This window comes from Bufo gargarizans, chromosome 6 (genome assembly GCF_014858855.1).
Source record: "Bufo gargarizans isolate SCDJY-AF-19 chromosome 6, ASM1485885v1, whole genome shotgun sequence".
NCBI classification, from domain to species: domain Eukaryota; kingdom Metazoa; phylum Chordata; class Amphibia; order Anura; family Bufonidae; genus Bufo; species Bufo gargarizans.
The window spans coordinates 20,311,380-20,332,351 of record NC_058085.1 but is presented as its reverse complement, the minus strand read 5'-3'; the positions used below and the strand labels follow the sequence as shown (position 1 = coordinate 20,332,351).

The 20,972-nt window shown below is 45.3% G+C and overlaps 1 pseudogene; it reads right to left on the bottom strand.

The window, feature by feature from the left end:
• The window catches only part of LOC122940390, a 1,294,760-nt pseudogene that overhangs the window by 278,543 nt on the left and 995,245 nt on the right, over positions 1-20,972 (bottom strand).

Here is a 20,972-nt window from a genome sequence, read left to right as displayed (position 1 = left end):
AAAATCATCAATTTATAAACAATAAAAGGCTTGAACTACTTCAGTTGTGTGTAATGAATCTAAAATATATGAAAGTCTAATGTTTATCAGTACATTACAGAAAATAATGAACTTTATCACAATATGCACATTTTTTTAGAAGGACCTGTATTTATACATTTAGACAGTTAGAAGATACACGACACCTGCAGATTTAGAGGCTTCATTGTATTTCTTATCTAAACATGAATTCCACAGTGTGAGAATTGTCTAAGCAGCCAAACTAGAGCCAGAGAAATTCATTGCCAAAGAGAGTAAAACTAACCCTAAAATTTTCTTCAATTATATAAATGGTAAAAAGTATAAATCTTAAGGTGTCGGCCTTTTACAGAGTAACGAGGGGGGAGTTGCAGAGAGCAATGAGGAAAAAAACAAAGCTAATAAATAATTTTCTCTCCACTGTATTCACTGAAGAAAATAAACTGTCAGGTGAAACTGTCAGGTGAAGAAGTACAGCGGAGTCTTAAAAAGATTAAAATAGACAAACTGCTGGGACCAGATGGCATACACCACCGTAACCTAAGAGAATTAAGTAATGTCATAGCCAGACCCTTATTTCTGATATTTAAGGATTCTATACTGACAGGGGGTGTTCCACAGGATTGGCACAAAGCAAATGTGGTGCCAATATTCGAAAAGGGTCCAAAAACAGAGCCCAGAATCTATAGGTCGGTAAGTTTAACATCGTAGGTAAACTGTTTGAAGGTTTACAAAGAGATGCTATCTTGGAGTACCTCAATGAAAATAAGCAAATAATGCCATATCAGCATGGATTCATGAGGGATCGGTCATGTAAAACCAATTTACTCCGTTTTTATGAGGAGGCAAGTTCTAGACTTGACAGCGGCGAATCAATGGATGTCGTATATCTGGACTTCTCCAAAGCATTTGACACTGTGCAACATAAAAGGTTGATGTATAAAATGAGAATGCTTGGACTGGGAGAAAATGTCTGCATGTGGGCAAGTAACTGGCTCAGTGATAGAAAACAGAGGGTGGTTATTAGTGGTACACACTCAGATTAGTCACTGGTAATAGTGGGGTACCTCAGGGGTCAGTATTGAGCTCTATTCTCTTCAATATACTTATTAATGATCTTGTAGAAGGCTTGCACAGTAAAATATAAATTTTTGCAGATGACACTAAACTGTGTAAAGCAATTGACACGGAAGAGGACAGTATACTGCTGCAGATAGATCTTGATAGATGGGAAGCTTGGGCAGAGAAGTGGCAAATGAGGTTTAACACTGACAATTGTAAGGTTATGCACATGGGAAGGAATAATGAAAGTCACCAGTACATACTAAATGGTAAAACACTGTGTAACATAGGGTTGTGTCAATACCAAAATTTTGATTCGGTTTCAATACCATAAAAAAGTATTGCGATACTCTATACCATTCGATACCACATGGGAGGGGGGGGGGGGGGGAAAGCCCAAAAAATCTGTGTGTATTCCGTATTTTATGGAACGTCCGGCACATAATTTAAACTTTTTATTTAATAACTATTTTCCCCCTTAGGGGCCAGAGCTTGGGATCTTTTAATCCCTTGTCCTATTCACCCTGATAGATATCTAGGTCTGGGATCTTCAGCTTTGAGTCTAAGGACCTGCTTCCCTTCCAATTGGACAGGATTTCCCACTGTAAGGCTCTGGAGTGTAGCTGTGCCTACCTTACTGCCGGAATGCAAGACGTGAGGGAGCCCAGGACTGACATTGCTGTTCTTATTGAGGTAACTGGTCTCCTGGTCAGGTTTCTGATCTTGTTTTGAACGATATCCACCTTTTCTGTAGGTAAAAAAACATTTCTGGAGAGACGAGTCCAGGATTAAGCCCAGGAAGGTCTGCCTTCTTGCTGGATGGGGTCTTGACTTCTCTTCGTTTATTATCCAACCCAATTTGTTTAAAATGGACCGGACTTCTGATACTGCTGAAATGCAGGCTTCTTTTGTCTGACCCACAATTAAGAAGTCGTCTAGGTAAGGGATAAAGAGAATATCCCTTTCCCTTATGCCATTTCCGCAACCAGCTTTGTGAACACTCTCGGGGCCATGGAAAGGCCGAAAGAGAGAGCCTGGTAGTACGCGTCTTTTAAGTCGAGAACGGCCATGAAGCACTGAGGATATAGGAGGTTGATCGCTGATTGTATACTCTCCATTTTGAATCTTTTGGGTTGAAGAAAGAGGTTTAATTTTTTTACATTTATAATGGTCCTGAAAGAACCGCCTGGTTTTCTGACCAGAAAAAGCGGCGAGTAACACCCCTTGCCCTTTTCTTCTTCTGTTACCGGGGTTAAAATCAATTTTTCGATCAATTTTAATACCTCTTCCTCCATGACTGATTTTCCTAGAGCCGAAGACGGATCGACAGTTGGTAAGAAACTGGCAGGAGGAGATTGAAGGAATTCTAATTTTAAGCCGCTGCCGATGGTATCTAGAATAAGGAGTGAGAGGAGTGAGATTATGGAACTATCTGCTTGAGGAGGTGGTGATGGTGAGTTCACTAAAAGAGTTCAAGAGGGGCCTGGATGTACTTCTGGAGTGTAATAATATTACAGGCTGTAGCTACTAGAGAGGGGTCGTTGATCCAGGGAGTTATTCTGATTGCCTGATTGGAGTTGGGAACAATTTTTTCCCCCCTAAATTGGGAAAAAATTGGCTTCTACCTCACAGTTTTTTTTTTTGCCTTCCTCTGGATCAACTTGCAGGATAACAGGCTGAACTGGATGGACAGATGTCTTTTCTCAGCCTTATAAACTATGTTACTATGTTACATCCCATCGGTCACTCCACTTGACTGCAAATAACTGGCCATTTACAAGTGTGAATTGACGCCCCTTTTTCCACGTCTGGACACCAGCTCTTGTGGGAATCCAGCTCTATTTTTTGTACTTTCACATATAGGCCCCTGTATTTGCAGATTTACAGGAATGAAGGGTCCCCATACCGATCACAGGCAGGGTGGAATACTGTTTAATTTTTTTTCTCTCACCAAACATTTATGTTTAGAGGAGATATTTAAAAAAAAAAACATCTTAGGCTACTTTCACACTTGCGTTTTGTGCGGATTACTGATCCGTTCAGATAATACAACCGTCTGCATCCATTCAGAACGGATCCGTTTGTATTATTTTTAACATAGCCAAGACAGATCCGTCTTGAACACCATTTAAAGTCAATGGAGGATGACTTTAAATGGTCTATTGTGCCAGATTGTGTCAGTGAAAACGGATCTGTCTCCATCGTCTTACATTGTGTTCCAGGACGGATCAGTTTGGCTCAGTTTCAAGCAGCGTTTTGGTGTCCGTCTCCAAAGCGGAATGGGGACTGAACTGATGCAAACTGATACATTCTGAGCGGATCCTTTTCCATTCAGAATGCAAACTGATCCTTTCTGGACCGCTTGCGAGAGCCCTGAACGGATCTCGCAAACGAACAGCCAAAACGCCAGTGTGAAAGTAGACTTAGTTTCACTTTTAACTGGATCTTCTGTCCTTTGATTACCAATATTTATTCAATACAGGAGACTATGTTTGTTTGGGGAGCTCTCACAGCGGTCCCAATCATCGCTCCAAGCCCTCGGCTACCTTTTTTAACTGAAAGCAAGGCGCTGTTTTATCTCCGTGTAAAAAGGAGTATCTGAAGGAATAAAGTCAGTTAGTTCCCACCATAAAAACACATAAGGGAGGCCACTAACGGGCTAAGCATAAAGATGGCTTCTCTTATGTGGGTTTTTTGATGATTAACAAGAGATGATTTTTGGTTGTTGAAACACATATCACATTCTGAACATGAAAATGGCTTCTCTCCTGTGTGATTTCTCAGATGTATAACAAATTCTGACTTCATCTAAAAACATTTCCCACATTCTGAACATTAAAAACATGGCTTCTCATCTGTGTGAGTTCTCTGATGTACAACAAGATTCGATTTTTGGTGAAAACATTTCCCACATTCTGAACATGAAAATGGCTTCTCCCCTGTGTGAATTCTCTGATGTTTAACAAGATATGATTTACTGTTAAAACATTTCCCACATTGTGAACATAAAAATGGCTTCTCCCCTGTGTGAATTCTCTGATGTGCAACAACATATGATTTCTGGTTAAAACATTTTCCACATTCTGAACATGAAAAAAGCTTCTCTCCTGTGTGAATTCTCTGATGTGTAACAACATATGATTTACGGCTAAAACATTTTCCACATTCTGAACATGAAAATGGCTTCTCCCCTGTGTGTTTTCTCTGATGTGGAACAAGAGCTGATTTATGCTCAAAACATTTCCCACATTCTGAACATGAAAATGGCTTCTCCCCTGTGTGAGTTCTCTGATGTACAACAAGATTTGATTTTATGTGAAAACATTTACCACATTCTGAACATGAAAATGGCTTTACTCCTGTGTGAATTCTCTGATGTATACCAAGATCTGATTTCTGGTTAAAACATTTCCCACATTCTGAACATGAAAATGGCTTCTCCCCTGTGTGAATTCTCTGATGTACAACAAGATATGATTTATACTTAAAACATTTACCACATTCTGAACATGAAAATGGTTTCTCTTTTACGTGAGCTGTTTGATTGTTAGCACCTCTTCTGTGACTTTTATTCTGTGTTACAGTCTGTGATGAATCAGATTGGACCTGTTTAAAAGGATCAAATGATGCATTGTTGCTGTGATTGGATGAGGGTATATCTTGCATATTGGCATGCTCTTCAAATGTATCTCGTGTGATACCACAATCATCTACTTTAAAATGTGAAGATACCAGATGTTTCTCTAAGTTCCTGGTACAGTCATCTGCCAAGAACAAAACACATTTTTATTAATGAATAACATTAAAATTGTATTGAAGTTTTATAACTTTTTCATATAAAAAATCCACAGAAAGTGCAAGACATGGCACATAATTAGAATATCAACTGACTAAAACAGTGGTGGCCAAACAGACCACAATCTAATAGTAGACCGAGGGGCATAACTAGAAAACGCTGGCTCCCACCTTGAGCAACTTCCCTGCAACCCCCACCCAGTCATTTAAAAGATAATATAAATAAAACATTTCCTAGCGCTGGACAAGAGGCGATAAATCCCCTCTTAGTGCCCCACACAATAGTTATCTCCCCTCAGTGTCCCTTTCACAGTGGAATTCCCCTTTAGTGCCCTCTTCACAGTACTGATGCTCCCTAAGTGCCCCCACACAGTAGTTATACCCCCTTTGTGCGCCCCCTGCAGTTGTGCTGTCTAGAGTTGAGCGAACACCTGGATGTTCGGGTTCGAGAAGTTCGGCCGAACATCCCGGAAATGTTCGGGTTCGGGATCCGAACCCGATCCGAACTTCGTCCCGAACCCGAACCCCATTGAAGTCAATGGGGACCCGAACTTTTCGGCACTAAAACGGCTGTAAAACAGCCCAGGAAAGGGCTAGAGGGCTGCAAAAGGCAGCAACATGTAGGTAAATCCCCTGCAAACAAATGTGGATAGGGAAATTAATTAAAATAAAAATTAAATAAATAAAAATTAACCAAAATCAATTGGAGAGAGGTTCCATAGCAGAGAATCTGGCTTCCCGTCACCCACCACTGGAACAGTCCATTCTCAGATATTTAGGCCCCGGCACCCAGGCAGAGGAGAGAGGTCCCGTAACAGAGAATCTGTCTTCATGTCAGCAGAGAATTAGTCTGCATGTCATAGCAGAGAATGAGGCTTCACGTCAGCCACCACTGCAACAGTCCATTGGCATATATTTAGGCCTAGCACACAGGCAGAGGAGAGAGGTCCCGTAACAGAGAATCTGGCTTCATGTCAGCAGAGAATCAGTCTGCATGTCATAGCAGAGAATGAGGCTTCACGTCAGCCACCACTGCAACAGTCCATTGGCATATATTTAGGCCCAGCACACACACAGGCAGAGGAGAGAGGTCCCGTAACAGAGAATCTGTCTTCATGTCAGCAGAGAATTAGTCTGCATGTCATAGCAGAGAATGAGGCTTCACGTCACCCACCACTGCAACAGTCCATTGGCATATATTTAGGCCTAGCACACAGGCAGAGCAGAGAGGTCCCGTAACAGACAATCTGGCTTCATGACAGCAGAGAATCAGTCTGCATGTCATAGCAGAGAATGAGGCTTCACGTCACCCACCACTGCAACAGTCCATTGGCATATATTTAGGCCTAGCACACAGGCAGAGCAGAGAGGTCCCGTAACAGACAATCTGGCTTCATGTCAGCAGAGAATCAGTCTGCATGTCATAGCAGAGAATGAGGCTTCACGTCACCCACCACTGCAACAGTCCATTGGCATATATTTAGGCCTAGCACACAGGCAGAGCAGAGAGGTCCCGTAACAGACGATCTGGCTTCATGTCAGCAGAGAATCAGTCTGCATGTCATAGCAGAGAATCAGGCTTCACGTCAGCCACCACTGCAACAGTCCATTGTCATAAATTTAGGCCCAGCACCCAGGCAGAGGAGAGAGGTCCCGTAACAGACAATCTGGCTTCATGTCAGCAGAGAATTAGTCTGCATGTCATAGCAGAGAATCAGGCTTCATGTCAGCCACCACTGCAACAGTCCATTGGCATATATTTAGGCCTAGCACACAGGCAGAGGAGAGGTTCATTCAACTTTGGGTAGCATCGCAATATAATGGTAAAATGAAAATAAAAATAGGATTGAATGAGGAAGTGCCCTGGAGTCCAATAATATATGGTTATGGGGAGGTAGTTAATGTCTAATCTGGACAAGGGACGGACAGGTCCTGTGGGATCCATGCCTGGTTCATTTTTATGAACGTCAGCTTGTCCACATTGGCTGTAGACAGGCGGCTGCGTTTGTCTGTAATGACGCCCCCTGCCGTGCTGAATACACGTTCAGACAAAACGCTGGCTGCCGGGCAGGCCAGCACCTCCAAGGCATAAAAGGCTAGCTCTGGCCACGTGGACAATTTAGAGACCCAGAAGTTGAATGGGGCCGAACCATCAGTCAGTACGTGGAGGGGTGTGCACACGTACTGTTCCACCATGTTAGTGAAATGTTGCCTCCTGCTAACACGTTGCGTATCAGGTGGTGGTGCAGTTAGCTGTGGCGTGTTGACAAAAGTTTTCCACATCTCTGCCATGCTAACCCTGCCCTCAGAGGAGCTGGCCGTGACACAGCTGCCTTGGCGACCTCTTGCTCCTCCTCTGCCTTGGCCTTGGGCTTCCACTTGTTCCCCTGTGACATTTGGGAATGCTCTCAGTAGCGCGTCTACCAACGTGCGCTTGTACTCGCGCATCTTCCTATCACGCTCCAGTGCAGGAAGTAAGGTGGGCACATTGTCTTTGTAGCGTGGATCCAGCAGGGTGGCAACCCAGTAGTCCGCACAGGTTAAAATGTGGGCAACTCTGCTGTCGTTGCGCAGGCACTGCAGCATGTAGTCGCTCATGTGTGCCAGGCTGCCCAGGGGTAAGGACAAGCTGTCCTCTGTGGGAGGCGTATCGTCATCGTCCTGCCTTTCCCCCCAGCCACGCACCAGTGATGGACCCGAGCTGCGTTGGGTGCCACCCCGCTGTGACCATGCTTCATCCTCATCCTCCTCCACCTCCTCCTCATCCTCGTCCTCCTCGTCCTCCAGTAGTGGGCCCTGGCTGGCCACATTTGTACCTGGCCTCTGCTGTTGCAAAAAACCTCCCTCTGAGTCACTTCGAAGAGACTGGCCTGAAAGTGCTAAAAATGACCCCTCTTCCTCATCCTCCTCCTCCTCCTCCTGGGCCACCTCCTGTTCCATCATCGCCCTAAGTGTTTTCTCAAGGAGACATAGAAGTGGTATTGTAACGCTGATAACGGTGTCATCGCCACTGGCCATGTTGGTGGAGTACTCGAAACAGCGCAACAGGGCACACAGGTCTCGCATGGAGGCCCAGTCATTGGTGGTGAAGTGGTGCTGTTCTGTAGTGCGACTGACCCGTGCGTGCTGCAGCTGAAACTCCACTATGGCCTGCTGCTGCTCGCACAGTCTGTCCAGCATGTGCAAGGTGGAGTTCCACCTGGTGGGCACGTCGCATATGAGGCGGTGAGCGGGAAGGCCGAAGTTACGCTGTAGCGCAGACAGGCGAGCAGCGGCAGGATGTGAACGCCGGAAGCGCGAACAGACGGCCCGCACTTTATGCAGCAGCTCTGACATGTCGGGGTAGTTGTGAATGAACTTCTGCACCACCAAATTCAGCACATGCGCCAAGCAAGGGATGTGCGTCAAATTGGCTAGTCCCAGAGCTGCAACGAGATTTCGCCCATTATCACACACCACCAGGCCGGGCTTGAGGCTCACCGGCAGCAACCACTCGTCGGTCTGTTGTTCAATACCCCGCCACAACTCCTGTGCGGTGTGGGGCCTGTCCCCCAAACATATGAGTTTCAGAATGGCCTGCTGACGTTTACCCCGGGCTGTGCTGAAGTTGGTGGTGAAGGTGTGTGGCTGACTGGATGAGCAGGTGGAAGAAGAGGAGGAGGAAGCCGAGAAGGAGGAGGTGGCAACAGGAGGCAAAGAATGTTGCCCTGCGATCCTTGGCGGCGGCAGGACGTGCGCCAAACAGCTCTCCGCCTGGGGCCCAGCTGCCACTACATTTACCCAGTGTGCAGTTAGGGAGATATAGCGTCCCTGGCCGTGCTTACTGGTCCACGTATCTGTGGTTAGGTGGACCTTGCTACAGATGGCGTTGCGCAGTGCACACTTGATTTTATCGGATACTTGGTTGTGCAGGGAAGGCACGGCTCTCTTGGAGAAGTAGTGCCGGCTGGGAACAACATACTGTGGGACAGCAAGCGACATGAGCTGTTTGAAGCTGTCTGTGTCCACCAGCCTAAATGACAGCATTTCATAGGCCAGTAGTTTAGAAATGCTGGCATTCAGGGCCAGGGATCGAGGGTGGCTAGGTGGGAATTTACGCTTTCTATCAAATGTTTGTGAGATGGAGAGCTGAACGCTGGCGTGTGACATGGTTGAGACGCTTGGTGACGGAGGTGGTGGTGGTGGTACATCCCCTGTTTGCTGGGCGGCAGGTGCCAACGTTCCTCCAGAGGCGGAGGAAGAGGCCGAGGCGGCAGCAGCAGAATAGGCCGAGGCGGCAGCAGCAGAAGAGGTAGCAGGGGGAGCCTGAGTGACTTCCTTGGTTTTAAGGTGTTTACTCCACTGCAGTTCATGCTTTGCATGCAGGTGCCTGGTCATGCAGGTTGTGCTCAGGTTCAGAACGTTAATGCCTCGCTTCAGGCTCTGATGGCACAGCGTGCAAACCACTCGGGTCTTGTCGTCAGCACATTGTTTGAAGAAGTGCCATGCCAGGGAACTCCTTGAAGCTGCCTTTGGGGTGCTCGGTCCCAGATGGCGGCGGTCAGTAGCAGGCGGAGTCTCTTGGCGGCGGGTGTTCTGCTTTTGCCCACTGCTCCCTCTTTTGCTACGCTGTTGGCTCGGTCTCACCACTGCCTCTTCCTCCGAACTGTGAAAGTCAGTGGCACGACCTTCATTCCATGTGGGGTCTAGGACCTCATCGTCCCCTGCATCGTCTTCCACCCAGTCTTGATCCCTGACCTCCTGTTCAGTCTGCACACTGCAGAAAGACGCAGCAGTTGGCACCTGTGTTTCGTCATCATCAGAGACATGCTGAGGTGGTATTCCCATGTCCTCATCATCAGGAAACATAAGTGGTTGTGCGTCAGTGCATTCTATGTCTTTCACCGCTGGGGAAGGGCTAGGTGGATGCCCTTGGGAAACCCTGCCAGCGGAGTCTTCAAACAGCATAAGAGACTGCTGCATAACTTGAGGCTGAGACAGTTTCCCTGGTATGCATGGGGGTGATGTGACAGACTGATGGGGTTGGTTTTCAGGCGCCATCTGTGCGCTTTCTGCAGAAGACTGGGTGGGAGATAATGTGAACGTGCTGGATCCACTGTCGGCCACCCAATTGACTAATGCCTGTACCTGCTCAGGCCTTACCATCCTTAGAACGGCATTGGGCCCCACCATATATCGCTGTAAATTCTGGCGGCTACTGGGACCTGAGGTAGTTGGTACACTAGGACGTGTGGATGTGGCAGAACGGCCACGTCCTCTCCCAGCACCAGAGGGTCCACTAACACCACCACGACCATGTCCACGTCCGCGTCCCTTACTAGATGTTTTTCTCATTGTTATGGTTCACCACAACAACAAATATATTATTTGGCCCAATGTATTGTATTCAAATTCAGCGGGATATAAATTTGAGGCCTAGTATTTAGGCGCTGGGTGACCGGTATGGATTTAGTGACAGAATTAGACTTGGAAATACACAGTAGCGGGTGTGTGTGAAGTTATTCTGAATGACCCAATGTGCACCTTGAATATTATATACCCTTTTTGGGATAGATTTCAAATAGCTCTGATATAGCAGGAACCACTAAATTATGAAATTGCTAAATTGGGAATTGTACTTCAACCCAGAACAAAAAATGTGCTTTGACGGGCACTAAATAACTTTCCCAGCTACAACAGTACAGCGGTAACGAGAGATTTAGAGGGATTTAAATTTGAGGCCTAGTATTTAGGCGCTGGGTGACAGGTATGGGTTTAGTGACAGAATTAGACTTGGAAATACACAGTAGCGGGTGTGTGTGAAGTTATTCTGAATGACCCAATGTGCACCTTCAATATTATATACCCTTTTTGGGATAGATTTCAAATAGCTCTGATATAGCAGGAACCACTAAATTATGAAATTGCTAAATTGGGAATTGTACTTCAACCCAGAACAAAAAATGTGCTTTGACGGACACTAAATATCTTGCCCAGCAACAACAGTACAGCGGTGGGTAACGAGAGATTTAGAGGGATTTAAATTTGAGGCCTAGTATTTAGGCGCTGGGTCACCGGTATGGATTTAGTGACAGAATTAGACTTGGAAATGCACAGAAGCGTGTGTGTGAAGTTATTCTGAATGACCCTATGTGCACCTTCAATATTATATACCCTTTTAGGGATAGATTTCAAATAGCTCTGATATAGCAGAAACCACTAAATTATGAAATTGCTAAATTGGGAATTGTACTTCAACCCAGAACAAAAAATGTGCTTTGACGGACACTAAATATCTTGCCCAGCAACAACAGTACAGCGGTGGGTAACGAGAGATTTAGAGGGATTTAAATTTGAGGCCTAGTATTTAGGCGCTGGGTGACAGGTATGGGTTTAGTGACAGAATTAGACTTGGAAATACACAGTAGCGGGTGTGTGTGAAGTTATTCTGAATGACCCAATGTGCACCTTCAATATTATATACCCTTTTTGGGATAGATTTCAAATAGCTCTGATATAGCAGGAACCACTAAATTATGAAATTGCTAAATTGGGAATTGTACTTCAACCCAGAACAAAAAATGTGCTTTGACGGACACTAAATATCTTGCCCAGCAACAACAGTACAGCGGTGGGTAACGAGAGATTTAGAGGGATTTAAATTTGAGGCCTAGTATTTAGGCGCTGGGTCACCGGTATGGATTTAGTGACAGAATTAGACTTGGAAATGCACAGAAGCGTGTGTGTGAAGTTATTCTGAATGACCCTATGTGCACCTTCAATATTATATACCCTTTTAGGGATAGATTTCAAATAGCTCTGATATAGCAGAAACCACTAAATTATGAAATTGCTAAATTGGGAATTGTACTTCAACCCAGAACAAAAAATGTGCTTTGACGGACACTAAATATCTTGCCCAGCAACAACAGTACAGCGGTGGGTAACGAGAGATTTAGAGGGATTTAAATTTGAGGCCTAGTATTTAGGCGCTGGGTCACCGGTATGGATTTAGTGACAGAATTAGACTTGGAAATGCACAGAAGCGTGTGTGTGAAGTTATTCTGAATGACCCTATGTGCACCTTCAATATTATATACCCTTTTAGGGATAGATTTCAAATAGCTCTGATATAGCAGAAACCACTAAATTATGAAATTGCTAAATTGGGAATTGTACTTCAACCCAGAACAAAAAATGTGCTTTGACGGACACTAAATATCTTGCCCAGCAACAACAGTACAGCGGTGGGTAACGAGAGATTTAGAGGGATTTAAATTTGAGGCCTAGTATTTAGGCGCTGGGTCACCGGTATGGATTTAGTGACAGAATTAGACTTGGAAATGCACAGAAGCGTGTGTGTGAAGTTATTCTGAATGACCCTATGTGCACCTTCAATATTATATACCCTTTTAGGGATAGATTTCAAATAGCTCTGATATAGCAGAAACCACTAAATTATGAAATTGCTAAATTGGGAATTGTACTTCAACCCAGAACAAAAAATGTGCTTTGACGGACACTAAATATCTTGCCCAGCAACAACAGTACAGTGGTGGGTAACGAGAGATTTAGAGGGATTTAAATTTGAGGCCTAGTATTTAGGCGCTGGGTGACCGGTATGGATTTAGTGACAGAATTAGACTTGGAAATGCACAGAAGCGTGTGTGTGAAGTTATTCTGAATGACCCTATGTGCACCTTCAATATTATATACCCTTTTAGGGATAGATTTCAAATAGCTCTGATATAGCAGAAACCACTAAATTATGAAATTGCTAAATTGGGAATTGTACTTCAACCCAGAACAAAAAATGTGCTTTGACGGACACTAAATATCTTGCCCAGCAACAACAGTACAGCGGTGGGTAACGAGAGATTTAGAGGGATTTAAATTTGAGGCCTAGTATTTAGGCGCTGGGTGACAGGTATGGGTTTAGTGACAGAATTAGACTTGGAAATACACAGTAGCGGGTGTGTGTGAAGTTATTCTGAATGACCCAATGTGCACCTTCAATATTATATACCCTTTTTGGGATAGATTTCAAATAGCTCTGATATAGCAGGAACCACTAAATTATGAAATTGCTAAATTGGGAATTGTATTTCAACCCAGAACAAGAAATGTGCTTGAACGGACACTAAATAACTCGCCCAGCTACAGCACTAGGGACAGATTTAGCTGGATATAAATTTGAGGCCTAGTATTTAGGCGCTGGGTGACCGGTATGGATTTAGTGACAGAATTAGACTGGGATATGGCCAAAAAATGAACAGACTATTGCTGGTTAAATGCACTTGGTGTGACAGCTTCACCCTGATGTAGGCTTTAGCCAAAAAACAACCACACCATTGAGGGTTAAATGCACTTGGTGACAGGCGCAGCTTGCCCCTGATTTTGTATATGGCCAAAAAATGAACAGACTATTGCTGGTTAAATGCACTTGGTGTGACAGCTTCACCCTGATGTAGGCTTTAGCCAAAAAACAACCACACCATTGAGGGTTAAATGCACTTGGTGACAGGCGCAGCTTGCCCCTGATTTTGTATATGGCCAAAAAATGAACAGACTATTGCTGGTTAAATGCACTTGGTGTGACAGCTTCACCCTGATGTAGGCTTTAGCCAAAAAACAACCACACCATTGAGGGTTAAATGCACTTGGTGACAGGCGCAGCTTGCCCCTGATTTTGTATATGGCCAAAAAATGAACAGACTATTGCTGGTTAAATGCACTTGGTGTGACAGCTTCACCCTGATGTAGGCTTTAGCCAAAAAACAACCACACCATTGAGGGTTAAATGCACTTGGTCGCAGCTTGTGCTGGCGCACCACAAGACACAAAATGGCCGCCGATCACCCCAGAAAAATGAGACTGACAAACGGTCTGTGCAGCCTAAAAACAGTGAGCAATTGAGGATCAGCAGCTCAATGATCCACAGCTGCAGATCGATCAGTTAATCAAGTCCTTTGGAGGAGTTAATCTGCCTAATCTCGCCCTACTGTCGCAGCCGCAACCTCTCCCTACGCTAATCAGAGCAGAGTGACGGGCGGCGCTATGTGACTCCAGCTTAAATAGAGGCTGGGTCACATGGTGCTCTGGCCAATCACAGCCATGCCAATAGTAGGCATGGCTGTGATGGCCTCTTGGGGCAAGTAGTATGACGCTTGTTGATTGGCTGCTTTGCAGCCTTTCAAAAAGCGCCAAGAAAGCGTCACAAAAGCGCGAAGAAAGCGACGAACACCGAACCCGAACCCGGACTTTTACGAAAATGTCCGGGTTCGGGTCCGTGTCACGGACACCCCAAAATTCGGTACGAACCCGAACTATACAGTTCGAGTTCGCTCATCCCTAGTGCTGTCCCTTAGTGTTCCCTTTACATCAGTGAAGCTCCTGTACTGTGAACAAAGTTAAAGTAATTCCGAGCACATCATGATCTTCCCAGCAGCAGGCAAATATCTGGGGTTCAGTGGTGAGACTTTTTAGTTTGATCTCTTAAGGCTACATTCACACGTGAAAAAAGGCCATAAAAACTGACACACTTAGTTTTTCATGGCCATTTTTCAACCATTTTTTGCACCCTTTCTTGGTCGTCTGGACGGTTTGCATTAACTTTTAACGGCCATTCATTTGGTGCTAAAGGACCTACACTCTCAGTGGGATGAGGTGACCATGCGCTCCCAAGCAATAATGTTGGAAGAGCATGGTGACGTCATCACGTTGGTAGCACAGGTCCTTCAGCACCAAGAGTGACTGCCTAAATGGCCATTAAAAATAGTCCCATTGGGGGGCGTGGCCAACTGCCGACATGAGCGCACGCACTTGAGGTCTGCTCCGTACCCCAATCTGAATCCTTCAACATCCTGACATACTGGCTACACTGAGAGACGAGTGGCAGGTACAGAGGAGGAAGAGAAGACCTGGGAAGGCAGTAATGGGCCCCAGTAAGGCACAATCGGCGGCTGAAAAGCTTAAAGAATATGTCCGGCAAGAGGCCCAAAATGGCGCCGCCGGCCCTGCTACGCCACGAACGGCGGTAACGAGAGGTCAAGCAGCGCTGCAGTCAGAGGCGGATGGATCGGAGGAGCCAGAGGTAACCCTTAAGACTGTCTCTCACCAGCTCCTATCTGCAATTTCCACCTGCCAGACATCACTTACCTGTAAGATAGAGGAAGTGAAGGTGGATTTGGGCCTGCTCAGACAAGATGTGCAGCAGCTTAGGGAGCGTGTGCGCCACACGGAAGACAGGGTCTCAGCTCTGGAAGATCTTACCAGGCCACTTGCAAGCAGAGTGCAGGATGTGGAGAGGTCTGTGGGCTTGTTGCAGCAAAAGTGTGATGACCTCGAGAACAGGGCCAGACGCAACAACGTCAGGATCCTGGGGTTACCTGAGAGGGCGGAGGGCTCAGATCCAGCTACCTTCTTGGAACTTTGGTTCAAGGCACAGTTCCCTGACGCACCATTTTCAGGCGCCTACGCAGTTGAGAGAGCGCACCGGGTTCCCCCCCCCCCCCCCCCAGGAGCTCCCCCAAGGCCTTTATTGGCGCGGATGCTTAACTGGAAAGACAGAGATCTAATTTTGGGGCAAGCTAGGAACAAGCGGGATATTAAACATGAAAGCGCGAATATATCGCTGTTTCCTGACTTCTCGACTGAGCGGCAAAAGAAAAGGGCCACTTTTATCTCTGTTAAGCGGCGTCTCCGCGATATGAATCTTCAGTACTCCATGGCCTATCCGGCACGTCTTCGGGTGATAGATGGAGAGAAGACCGTCTTCTTTGTGGATCCTAAAGAGGCGGAAGAATGGATCTCCAAGAGGCCAAGTCGTCCAGGCCCACGCTGAAGATTTCGTTATCACAATTGCTGCAAGTCTTCTGAGTGGTAATGTTGTGTTTACTTGACACCTGAGACTTTATTATCCTAGTCCGAGACTAGGGGGTGACCCCGCCATGTATGCTGCTGTGGAGATGATGCCTGCAGGACATTTCTGTGCATAAGTCGACATGGCTGCCATTACCCTCCCATTTATCTGATCCCTGTCCTTGTTGCTAGATCCCTTTCCCTTCCCCTTTGTCCTCCCTCTTCTCCTCATTTCTGCTATCTACATCTGCAATATCCAGAGATGTCTCATTGATATGGGGTTGAGCGGATACCTGCATAGGTTTACCATCATATTGCACTATGCAGGTCCCCGGTATATCAGCCACAGCACGGGATGACAGAGAAGTCACCGATCACAGAGTTATTCATTTATCTGTTATCTTACCATTAAGTTGTATATGGTTTATACTGTTACGGGCATGGTACGTTAAGTATGACATGATGATGCAAGGGGTGTGCAAGAGACGGTCCGAGGTCAATAGCCTGGGTTTTCATGAGGAGGGAAAGCTGGATTGCAGGGAGACTAGACCACTGAGTCAAAATGGCGTACTTTAATGTTATGTCATGGAATGTGAGGGGTCTGGGCAGCCCGGGGAAAAGAATTGCTGTATTCTCTCATATCAGACAGTACAGTCACTGGACACTGCCAAGGCCTTTGACTCAGTGGAATGGGTATACCTAATAGAAGTGCTATGGAGCTTTGGATTTGGCCCTAAGTTTATCAAGTGGGTAGAGATTTTATACCACCTCCCCAAAGCTAACATACTGGTGAACGGATCGCTTTCTGAATCTTTCAGCCTTCACAGAGGTACTAGGCAGGGATGCCCCATGTCGCCGCTTTTGTTCGCCATAGCGATAGAGCATCTTGCTTTAAGAATCAGGCATGATCAGGTCTTCAAGGGGGTGTGCACGGGTGACAGAATGGACAAAGTTGAACTTTATGCGGATGATCTCCTTCTCTTTATGGACGAACCCGAGACTACACTCCCTAGAGCAATTGACATAATTGGCAAGTTTGGAGAGTTCTCGGGTTTGCACATAAACTGGACGAAATCAGCACTTATGCCCTTATGGTCACAGACGTGGCCCCCTCAGTACTGTAATCTGCCAGTTGTAGACTGTTTTAAATACCTCAGGGTTGTTGTCACCAGGGATCCCCCAATTGGCGTACTCCCTAAACATTGCACCTCTGGAATCCCTGTTCATAGATAAATTCAGGATATGGAGGACCCTACCACTCTCTATTATGGGAAGATTAAACTTGGTCAAAATGATTCTCTTACCTAAGGGGTTATATCTATTGGCGCATGCGTGCACCCCGATACCACAGGGATTCTTTGCCCGCATCCACTCACTGATGGCTAAATTTGTCTGGGGGGAATCCAGGCGGAAACTGTCCCTTCGTGTCCTACAGAGATCCAAGCTAGAGGGTGGTGCTGCCTTGCCTAAACGGAGCCCCGAAAGTGGTGGAGGATGCACTGTGGATGCACAGCACTGGCGTGGCTATTTCCGTCAGGCCCATAGAAGTGAATGGAATCAGTGGCTGGTCATGCACAGTGCGCTACCTTTCACTTCTATGGGGAGAGCACTTGGTGGTGGCCGGACCAGAGTCCTCCAGCCAGCACTTTGGCCCGCTCTGTTCTCGATCAGTTAGACCCGCACCTATTAGACAATGGGGACATATCCTAGTGATATGGCCCCATTGTCTCAGATGAGACAACTCCTTTAACCCCTTAGTGACCAGCCTGTTTTGGGCCTTACTCACCAAGCGTTTTTTTTTTTCCATCTATATGGACAAGTTGTAGTTTTTAATGGCGCCATTTTTGGGGTACAATAACTTTCTGAATACAAACTACAAATTGGCGTGGTATTAAAAAGCAGGAAGTGCTCAACCCTATATGCAGTGGTGCATCTATACCGGGGGGGGGGGGGGGGGGGGGTAGATCCTGCACTTGTGGTCTGCCGCTAATGGCAATCCCCAGCAAAAATGCATACAATGGAGGATGCCTGCAGCGGACCACAAGTACCACAAAGGACATCCTACACAGGATAGCAAATGTGTGGATGCGATAAACAGTATATATAATACAACTAAAACAAAGACAGGTGCACTCTGCGGTCTTACTAAGCCCTCAAACTGGTGTTAAAATTGAGAGATTAGCCAACATGTCCTACGTGAGGACATGTCTGAGCCCGAGCACCGCGCCAAGGTTTCTCAAGTAGCTTGGGACCTAACGCTAAACCTACCTGGGCCATATGGTCAATACCAGGAGCCAGTGGGCAAATTACAGGAGCGCAAGGTCCGACTCAAAGCAATCTCCCAGTAACCTCCAGCATGTAACCATGCATACAATGGGAGGATGCAGAGAGGTCTGAGCCCCACCCAAGACTGGCTGATATAGCCCGGGCCTCACATGTGCACCAGAATGCTGCCTGTAGATGGAAATAAAGGCACATTCAGACTAGGAGTTTCTACACCTCCAAAAAATACAAACTACAAATTGGCGTGGTATTAAAAAGCAGGAAGTGCTCAACCCCATATGCAGTGGTGCATCTATACCGGGGGGGCAGATCCTGCACTTGTGGTCCGCTGCTAATGGCAATCCCCAGCAAAAATGCATACAATGGAGGATGCCTGCAGCGGACCACAAGTACCACAATAGACATCCTACACAGTATAGCAAATGTGTGGATGTGATAAACAGTATATATAATACAACAAAAACAAAGACAGGTGCACTCTGCGGTCTTACTAAGCCCTCAAACTGGTGTTAAAATTGAGAGATTAGCGAACATGTCCTACGTGAGGACATGTCTGAGCCCGAGCACCGCGCCAAGGTTTCTCAAGTAGCTCGGGTAGGTTCAGCGTTAGGTCCCAAGCTACTTGAGAAACCTTGGCGCGGTGCTCGGGCTCAGACATGTCCTCACGTAGGACATGTTGGCTAATCTCTTAATTTTAACACCAGTTTGAGGGCTTAGTAAGACCGCAGAGTGCACCTGTCTTTGTTTTTGTTGTATTATATACAATTACTTTCAGATCAAAATTTTTTACTCTTTCTGGGAGGGAGATGGGAAAGACAGCAATACTGCCAATGTTTTTTTACATTACACATTTTATGGCGTTCAATTTTCGGTATAAATAACATAATATCTTTATTCTCTGGATCTCTACGATTACAGCGATACCAAATACATTTAGTTTTTTTTACGTTTTTCAACTTTTTTTGCAAGAAAAAAATGTTTTTGCATTGCCCCTTCCCAAGATCCATCGCTTGGTATTAAGTTTTTTTAGGGACAACTAAAAATAAATTAGATTAATCACCAATAGGTCTAATACTGTAACAATTGCTGTCACTGGGATACTCTGTTAATTAAACATATGCCACACTAAGAAGAGTAGATACACGTCCGATAAGTTTAAAATTCTAATCTTTATTTGAAAAAAATCACAAAACATTATATTAATATAAATGCCAAAAATGGACTGATGAGCATATAGTGAAAATGTCCAATTTATAACACCACCAATTCTTTATATGTATACCACTCTAAAGGTAATGAGTCTATGGAATAATGCTAGTACAGAGATCAGGATGCCATGGACTGAATATGCACCGAGCCAAAAGGGGGATCCACCCTCTGAATGTCGCTCAGTGCAAAGTCAATGCACCATATTCTCTGAATAGCATGAAAAATAATCTACTCTGATTTTTTTCAAATAAAGATTAAAATTTTGAACTTATGGGACGTGTATCTACTCTTCTTAGTGTGGCATATGTAAAAATAAATTAGCAATTCTATAACAGACAGTTTTTTGATTGATTTTAAAATGAAATGCATTATCCCTATAGTGCATTGCATTTAATGTCATTACTATTCTGACATTGACCAGCAGGCTGCGCCAGAGAAGCTCAGCCTGCTGGAAATTACTCAAGGCTGGTCTGGCGCCTACACGAGACCCCAGGCAGCCTTCACACACATTGGCACCCCGCGATCGCATTTAAGGGGTGCCGATGGGAGACAGAGGAAGTCCGCTCCCTCTGTCAGCACTTTGCATGCGGCAGGCGCCCCTGCCCGCGGCATGTAAAGTGTTAAACAGCCCGGATCGCAACTCCTGCCAGTCTGGGCTGTTAGAGCAGGGCCGTGGCTCTCATGTGATGGGGACCCGTGCAGCACTTAGACTGGGCGCCGTAAAAAGACATATGGATGGTCACTAAGGGGTTAATAACCCCATTGATAGCATGTCAAGGCGAGTAGGTGAATTTATTCATGCACATGTAAGAAATACAGATTTTTAAGAATTTTTAGGAAAATAATGTAATCCATATATTGTATTGGTATCCTGTTTTCAGCAACTTCCTGGTAATTAGTGCCTATACTTGTCCTCTCAAAACCAGTGTGAGCGAGTACTGTCTATCTGGACAACGGAACATTAGCATCAAAGGTTCTGTAGTTGTCAATTATCTAAAGAATGGCTGACAATTGTCCAGTAGGTGGTACATGGCTAGTGGGGCAGGAAATGCTGGAAAATCCCAACATTCCAGCTGCTTCTATCAGTCTTCAAGAGTTACCTGAAAATTGCTAGAAATCCATAAGGAACCACCAAAAAGATGTGTCCAAGCCATATTCTAGACAATGCTAGGACTGGCTGTTAAGGAAGGAAGAAACGAAGAGGCAGAAGAGAGAAGGAGAAAAGAAAAGTGCTACAGAAGAGGAAACCTGGAGGGGCCAGAGCAAAGACTGGAGAGACATGAGAAGACCTCTGTATAGTAACTACACTGTACTGTAGAGGGATAGGAACTTGTGGTTTAGTTACCAAATGTTAAAACATAAAGGGGCAGTAGTATTAATAATAAAACTTAACTTTTACTATAAACCCATTAAAAAAGGGAGAAACAAAGATACATGTCTCTCTTAGTACAAGCTCCAAAACAAACAGACGCCTATTATTCTTAACCCCTGAAACATATACAGCCAGGTCCATAAATATTGGGACATCAACACAATTCTAACATTTTTGCCTCTATACACCACCACCACAATGGATTTGAGATGAAACGAACAAGATGTGCTTTACCTGCAGACTGTCAGCTTTAATTTATTTAAGGGTATTTACATCCAAATCAGGTGAACGGTGTAGGAATTACAGTTTGCATATTTGCCTCCCACTTGTTAAGGGACCAAATGTAATGGGACAGAATAATAATCATAAATCAAACTTTCCCTTTTTAATACTT